We start from the raw sequence: 9,277 nt of genomic DNA on the forward strand, positions 1-9,277 counted from the left end.
TCGTCAAACTCTCAATGTGTGGGGGAATAAGGAATAAATCATGCAAACTATAAAAAAGTACACAAATAACACACAGAATGTTAACCACAAAGTCGCTGAAAATGAGTCCATAGCCATGAAGCGACTGAAGCCAGTCCAGGAGCCTGATGGCTGAAGGGCACCGACTGCTGCTGAACCTGGCCATGTGGGACCCAAGACTCCTACACCTCCCACCCAATGGCAGTAGCAAGAAGAGAGAGAGACTGATCAGATACAGGCGGGTGGTGCTGAACACTGGATCATTTTACACCCTAGTCCTTGACAATTTCAATCTTGCTCAACGCTTTAATCAGCCCAGGATGATGAAGCTAACCACAGGCTTGTGTTTTGCCAAAAATCATCATGTAGCATCCATCCCCAGCCTTACCTGGACACATGAGAATCTAGTTCGCTGAATCCCCCAGTAGATCACAAAAGCACTAGATCATGTAGTCAGCTCAAAAGCACATGCTTAAAAGGGAAATTACTGGCTGCAATCTAACACAATTCAAAACAAAAAGAATATCTAGAAGGAGAAAGTTATCTAGTAGCTTGCTGAGCTGTCTCCAACATGTCACCATTGGTTGCTGGCATCATCTTGCCAGTGGAAGACAAGGTGATGCGTTGTTGAAATCTCTTCAATGTGTGGGAGTTGCATCCTACATGCAAGCATGGTAACACTGCTAACATGTGCTTTTTGCACTGGGGCAAGAGAAATGCCACTAATGTACTTCAATAACATAATAGGATCCTCCCACACCTCACTGGCACATCAGGCAGCAACCTTGCCACTTCTTTAGCATTTGTGTGTTTTCTGAGGCCAAGTTGCTAGCTCAATGCTCAACCTAACACAGATGGAAAGTGTGCCACAGGCCAGCCGGATTCGAACCTGGAACTGCTCACCCTGACGTTCAGCGTTAATGCCACCAGCAGGCTAATATACTTCAAGCAGTGACCTAATTTCTTCCTTTCTTCTGCAGTGAGAGTTCTGATGCTTTGGGGCTAAGCGTAGAACTACACCCTTAAGAAATAAAGTGAGGAACAATAAGAAGATGCAGGTGCTTTGCAATCCTGTAAGGGCACGACTGATTCTGAGGCTCATGACTTCTTGGCACAGTTGCATTTTTCTTCACTCCCTTAATGTGGCTTGTCCATCGATCTCAGCTGTGAGTATACTCAATAACTGCACATCCAAATCTCTCTTGAGTCAGAGAATTCCAAAGATTTGCAGAAGAAGGGAGCAAAGGTATTTCATGCCTGTGATAAATTGCCAAATACCATAGACTTAGACAAAGTCTTCCAGCTCCAAAGCTTTTCTGTCTTTGAGGAAAAAATTTCTCAGTGTCTACTCTGTTTATCCCACTCATAAACTTATATGCCTTAATGAGATAAGAAGTTCTGTAGATGCTGGAAATCCAAAGTAACACAGACAAAATGTTGGAAGAACTCAGCAGGTCAGCCAGCATCCCTGGAAATGAACAGGCAGTCGATGTTTTGGGCTGAGATCCTTCTTCAGGACCCTTAACGAAATTAACCCCCATTCTTCTGAACCCAAATGAGTGTTGGCCAAAATTTGTTTTCTCAGATGAACATTACCTCACGACTGGGTTGTAAAGCATCTTTTTGTTTTAGCTGGGAGGAATGACTAAAATCCTGTTTAAATGTTAAAATCTATGAAAGATTAAATTAAGTTGATTTCAATAAAGCCATTTTGAAGGTGTCTTAAAAGCAGTGAAAATGAAACCAATCTCAAATCCTATCAGATCCCAATATGTTGCCAGTCTTTATTGCTTTGCTGCTGTGACTTTGTTAATGTTAGATTTTCTCTTGTGTTTCAATGAGTGATGAATTTAGACAAGGTTAAAAGGAAGAAATCATTAAATAAAAAGCTTGCGGAATCAAGCATCTCCATAAGTAAATGCATGTTGACTTGTCACAGGAGGTTACTGAGGCAATGAACAACAATGACAATTTGTATTTATACAGCACCTTTCATGTTGTAAAGCTCCCCAAGATGCTGTACAGGAGTGACAGGAAACAAAAATTGACATTGAGTCACACAAGGAGATGTTCAGGCTGAAGAGCCTAGTTGAAGCAGGAGAATGAAATGAGCACCACAAGGTGAAAAGTGAAGCTGAAATGTTCAAGTCCTTTACAAGTGAACATACATATGTCATTTTCAGAGTTTCCATGTGAGTACAAGTGACAAATAAAGCTAATCTTCTTTAAATTTCCAGCACCCTGAACTGCTCCTGCTTTTGAATCATAGGTGCATCATTTCCTAATCCCTTACTGCAGGAATGAACTTCATTAAGGAGCTCCATTGCCCAGGTCATGCCATGTCCCCATTGCTACCATCAGGAAGGAGGTACAGAAGCCTGAAGGCACACACTCAGCTATTCAAGAATAGCTTCTACTATTCTGCCATCTGATTTCTGAATGGACACTGAACCTATTAACACTACCTCACTACTTTTTATTTCCATTTTTGCTCTACTTATTTAATTTAACATAATAGGCACACATGCATATATAATGTTAATTAATGTTTCTTTCTATTATTATGTATGACATTGTATTGCTGCCGCAAATTCAACAAATTTCACAACATTTGCTGGTGATATTAAAGCTGATTTTAATTCTGATTCAAAATTCAGGAATATCAAGTGAGATTAGAGATTAGACACCTAGCAGGATGGAAGAAATTGTACAGATAAGAAGGGGCGAGTAATGTTTAAATCTTTCACCTGCTATCCTATTTCTGAAGTTATTCCTTATATATTCAGTGCCCTCCTTCATCAGAGATAATAAGCAGGCAGCCAGCGATAAATACTGCAAATGCTACATACGGTTGATGAGACGAGGGTGATTTTTCTTTCACTTTCTCCTAATATGAAAAGGCTAATATCCATCATCACCTTTCTCCAGATCCCCTGCCTCACAGGGAAATTAAGGGCAGCATGCTGATACACTGACCTGCTACACTGTTTGACAAACTGGCTAGCATTTGTATTTAATTTACTTACAATGTTATGAAGATTGTGATAAGCTCACATATCTGAACATCACTTTTAAGTTTGAATGCTGGTAGTTTTAATATCCAATTTATGAAGGTTTTAAAGAAAAGAGGCTAATGGATAGATGGGAGTGATTACAAGCCAGTTATCTAATCAAGGAGTTTGTATAGCATAAATCAAGTGATGCTAGAGCACTTTCTAACTGTCATTGAAACTCCAGGATTGGATTACAGCCCTGAAATGCATTTCCTGGTGTCTGTTATTGTTTAAAAGAACTTTTATATATACCTACTATATTTTCAAATTATTCTTGCTAACTTATTTCCTTATTCCTGTATTTTCTTATTCCATATTTTGTGTAGAAGTCTGGGAAATAACTCTATTGCTCTTGGTCTTCATTCATTTTTGCAGCTGATCGATCTTGCCGTTTTTGGAAGGGCGCCTCTGGTAAGTTTCCTGCTTGATATCTTTCATCTCATTGATGAGGCAAGAATGCCGTGTGGTTAGCACATAGGTTTGCTAACTGCAGAGGAAGGTCCTTTCACGTTAGAGAGGACGGGATGTGCAGCTTTCTTTAACATTTGAAATCAATGCTTCCATCTTAATCTGGCAGCTCTGAGGTAGCATGCCATGCTTGATCTCCACAAAGCAGCTGAAACCTCATATAACCAATCATCAGCTGCATAAAAATAAACATACATTAAACATTCAATAGAAAGAGTTTAGCAAAGGCTCTCCAAACTAATTTCTAGAAAGTGTTTTTTTTTCTTTTTTATATAAGGTCATGTTAAACTGACTGGCCCCGTAATCGCTTGAATTTAGATCAAGCAGAAGTGTTCCCTTTGAAATAGGTAAATCTCTGCCTGAGCTTGATGTTTTCCTTGTCAGGAGCCACAATCTCAGAACAAAGGGGGACCTCCATTCAGGAATGAGGCAAAATGAAACTTCTTCCTGCGAGGATAGTGAGTCTTTGGAAAATTTTTCTCTAGTGGGTTTAGTCTCCAAGTATATTCAAAAGAGAGATCCATCGACTTATAGCTATTAAGAGAAGCAGCTGCAAATGGAAGGATGGATTACACCTGCTTCTATAACTTCTGGTCTAAATAAACCAGAATCAGGTTCAATATCACTGGCATATGTTGTGAAATTTGTTGTTATGTGGCAATACATAATAAAAAAATGTAAATTACAGTATACATATATATATAGTTGACAAGTGAAAATAAAAATGCAAGAGAAAAAATAAAAGTAGTGAGGTAGTGTTGATGGTTTCAATGTCCATTCAGAAATCTGACAGCAGGGAGGAATAAACCGTTCCTGAATTATTGAATGTGTGCTGGCAGGCTCCTGTACCTCCTCCCCAATGGTAGCTTTGAAAAGACGGCATGTCCTGAGTGATGAGGGATCCGTCATGACGGATGCTGCCTTTCTGAGGCATTGTTTCAGCCAGAGAGTGGTGACTCTGTGGAATTCTGTTCCCACAGACAGCTGTGGAGGCCAAGTCTGTATGTATATTTAACACAGAGGTTGACAGTTTCTTGATTTGTCAGCACAGTAAGGGATGTGGGGAGAAGGCAGGAGATTGGGGCTGAGAGGAAAAATTGATCAGCCATGATGAAAAGGCAGAGCTCCAATGTCTTATGGTCTTATGTTCCTTGAAGACGTCCTGGATGTTGGGGGAGGTTAGTGCCCATGATGGAGTTGGAGCTGACTGGCAGAGCTGTCTGGATCTTGAGACATCACAGTAGTCTGCAAAGGATAAACCAGGATGCTTTATTGATCAATTGTGCTTACTTATTTGGCTTGTCAGTAGGAAAGTATTGTATATTGGTGTGCAATGTTGCAAAGTAACAGTTAAAGAATTGGTGAGCTGTTAAGAGGTCTCGACTTCTTTGCAATTGCAGTAGGTGGGTCTTGTAGGTCTGAAGTACTTGTTCTTTTATTATTTTATGTTTTAAACAAATCTTTAGTACATATTATAGATTGAGTATACTTCAAAGCCAACTCCACCATGGACGGTCCCAAGCCCGGCTACTACAGGTTGGGCATGGGGCTGGCAACTCCATCCCGTAAAAACCCAGTGCTACAGAAATGCAGTAGAAGCTCCTGAGACCTCATCCCTGGGAGGGAGAGGACGTTTGCAGATGGGCTACACCTGGGAACAACTTGAAAGTCTGGCCCAAGACCGAGGACTCTGCTGGTGGAAGCCTATGCCCAGCAGGGCTGATGGGCTTAAAAGAGAGATACTTCAAAGCTAACATAATTATGAAGGTTGGATAGCTGATGCAAGGAAATGTTTTGAGCTAAAATAAACTCTTTGCTGCAAATAAGATTATGCCTATAATTTTATCATATAATCTCTCCTTCTCCTCAAGTCTTTAGACTATCACTAATTGAACATTGCTTGACTGGAAGCATTTTTGGCCTAGGAACATTGACAGTGAATGCAAAGGAACAATTTAAATTCAAGAGATAGAGGAAGAAATTTTTTTATTGCACTAACTCTGAGAAGATTGAAATATAGATAGATTAACTGTATTTGTCACACGTACATTGAAACATGCAGTGAAATACGTTGTTTGTGTCCATTGCCATTACAGTCTGAGGATGTGCTGGGGGCAGCCTACAAGTGTCGCCATGCTTCTGGCGCCAACGTAACATGCCCACAATCTATATGTCTTTGGAATATGGGAGGTAATCAGAGCACGCAATCATGGGAAGAACATACAAACTCCTTACAGACAGTGCTGGGAACTGAACCCTCGACCTTTGATTGCTGGCACTTTCCTGTAAAGTCTTTACTAGTTACTTCAACAGACTTCACATGATAATTTCTCCCCTGCTAATGTCAAGAAATGTTCAGTTATCTGAGATTTGAGAAGCACTTTCTTGGTTTTAACTCTGTTGTTTTTTGATGATTGTTGCTGAAGTACTTTTTCTTGCACACGTGATGCAGTTTGGAGCTTGGATCTGTCATTTGTAATGCTGAGAATAATCTCAACTTTCAGCATCAGCTCTGTAGTGATGCAGGTCATAGCTCCTCAAGTAAAAATCCACATACTTTTCTAGTTCAAGTTCAAATTCAGTTTATTGTCATTCATCCTTGCACATATATACCACCAGATGACACAAAGTTCCTCCAAACCAGGGTGCACAACATTGTGCACACATAACACATAAAGTAAATATGATGAGTGCTTCTGCCTCCATCAGCCTTTCAGGCAGTGAATGCCAGGACAGTGCTAACAGTTACCTAGTCACAAAAATACTTTGCTTCCTACTACTGAGACAATTTTCGATTCAATTTTCCATTGTGTCTTGGATCACGTGAGCTTTCACCTCTTAAGACCTAACTCCCAATTCAGTAGCTTGAATCAAAAAACTAAAAATCTCCTTACCTTCCTTGCTGAAGGAACCGTCGTGAAACTAAATAACAGTGTTGGGTACCACAAATAAATAAAGAAAGCATATAATCCAGTTCCTATGCAAACTAGCAAAAGTGATTATAAATGTGATGATTCAAATCAGACTATAGAACAATATTAAAACTACAAATTTGGACTAAAAATTATAATATGTGATGTTGTCATTCAAGATGTACGAAGGTCATTCAGTTAATAATTTGACTTTAAAATTAGAAATGTGTGCATTAAATTGGCTGGGTTAGGTGGTGTCAATTACTGCCAGCCTCAGCTAATGAAGCCTTGTTCCATGAAGAATCCTGGCTTGAAACTAAAGGGTTACATTGTCCTTTATAGAACACTGATTTAAGTGTGACCAAATGAAAGATAAAAAGCTAGAAGGTTTTCAAGTCTGTAATCATCCTGCTACTTCACAAAGCCATTTGTAACATAAAAATGACCCCCTTTCAAACAGAGTTCATTGCTAACATGCCAGGATAGCACGCAGGTTATTTTTTCCCCTTCTGTGTTGGGGGCAGCTTTGCATCAGAAGAATTCTTGGCAATTAATGCGCTACCTCTTGGGCTAATTAAATTAGAAAGGATAAAAAAATACAGAGCTGCTTTTGTGGTGGACACAATGTTGTGCTTCATGCGTCTTGCTCAGGGAGGAATTTATGCCATTTAGCCTCAGCTCCACAGTTGCCTCTAGCAGAGCTCTGGACTCTCTTAACACAGTCAAGTTCCTAATTTGCTTCAATGAGAAAGAATTATTAACTGATGATAAGAAAGGAGCATTCAGAGCTCCAGGCTTAGTGTGTGAAAGAGTGAACTAACTGGCACCTGAAGCGCATGCGATTTTTATTAATTCCTGCCTAAAACAACGCATTCAGGAGTAAAATTGCTGTGCAAATGACAAAAGAAATTATGTTTTAAATTCTTCAGCTATGTAAATGCTACTGCTTAATTTCAGCCTTAACTGAATCACAGGACTAAAAGGGATTGGAAAAAAAATACATCGTACAATTAAATAAAAAGGAATGTGCAAAAGCTAGGTCATCAGATCTGAAAATATGATTCCTACACTATAAATAGCCATAATAGAATTTCAAAATCATTAGTATAAATAACATAGAAATGAGGACGATCCACAATTTATCCATAAGTTTGAAAGTCTGGAGATCGGTGTTAGGAAGATATACCCACACACAATAATGCAATCCATCTTTGAAGGTGCCGCAGTGAACCCTTATATACATTTGATTCTGAAAGGACATGTACATGAAGCAAGTGTGGACAGCCAGAACATCAAATCATATCCTATTAGATAGAATCCTGGAACATAGACAACAGACATGGCCCAAATTAGAGGATTTAATGGTAATCTTACTGAATTTACTGGCAGATTTGACCTTGGGAACACCGTATATTTTATAAAATTTAACCATAATCTGTCAAATATGTTTTTCGTTAAATGTTTTCAGATTTTTTGCTTAGATTGCAATTGTGGAATTAGTAATTAAGTTGGTTGCAGTATTAAGATTTATGAATTGGCAGCTTGAATGATATTGAAATCCCAATCCAAGCATGTTACTCATTTGGTTCCAAAAATTCCAATAAAATTAATCATGCATTTGTGAAGATTTAACTGTATATGACATATAGTTTCTGATTTTAACTCTGCTCATTATAGTCCGTCAAGGTTTTGTATTGTTGCTAATGACAACGTTTCAAATATTATTCAATTGTAATGGATATATAGCTAGGATCCTATTAGCACAACACACATAAAATATCCAAATAAAAACATAAAGCACTCCTAAACAGATTAAATTATTATTGTCTTTTAATCAGTGACACAGTACAGTAACTTTTTCTTCTACCTCAGAGAACTAACCAGACTACCGAGAACTACTGAATTATTACAACTAGCTAGTTAATGAATTAACAAACTATACCATGACAGGGCATTTAAAATGTGTTGCAATATGTTACGTAGAGCCAAAAATTTTGAGGGAATGCAGCCATTTTCCAACACAACTAGTCTTGCAGAGGTACTTGATTTTTGAGGTGCTGCATTTGATGACACTGAATTACATACCAGTGGGTAATAATGGATATTAATGAACCCAGGTCATGATTTGAAAAGACTAGGAAAGTTCTTCAAATGTTCTGACCAAAATTAAAAGTAAATCAAACAAAATCTGAATGGAAGAAGGGTCTCAAACTCAATTAACACTGTTTCTCTTTCCACGGAGGCAGCTGACCTGTCGGGTGCTTCCAGCATTTTCAGTATCTAATTCCTCCCACAAGTAATTCTGTTTCCCACTGCTGCCTGTAAGGAACTTGTACATTCTCCCCACGACCACAAGGGTTTCCTCCCACAATCCAAAGATGTACTAGGTGGTAGGTTAATTGGTCATTGTAAATTGTCCAGTGATTAGGCTAGGGTTAAATTGGGGTGTTGCTGGGCAGCACAGCTCAAAGGACCTACTCTGTGCTGTATCGCAATAAATAAAAAAATGACTTCTCACTTTACATCTCTGTTTGGAAATTTCTGTGCATAAACTGAATATTTCATCTGTTAACATTCAAATCTGAAATACTTCATAATTTCCATAGAATGCAAATGGGACTAGTTAATAGGAATTTCATTTTTTATTGAGAATTTAATATATAAGGCATAAGGAAATATTATCATTTACAAATGTTAAAACCCTGGTCACCTGTAGAAACATAATAAACCCTGTAGGAATGAATCATCTTTGCTCTGAATTTATTACATATTAATCAATTTTCCCAGCTTGCAGTTGAAGACATCTAGTTCAGTCCTTTCACTTTT

This window comes from Hemitrygon akajei, chromosome 2, assembly GCF_048418815.1.
Source record: "Hemitrygon akajei chromosome 2, sHemAka1.3, whole genome shotgun sequence".
Classification (NCBI taxonomy): domain Eukaryota; kingdom Metazoa; phylum Chordata; class Chondrichthyes; order Myliobatiformes; family Dasyatidae; genus Hemitrygon; species Hemitrygon akajei.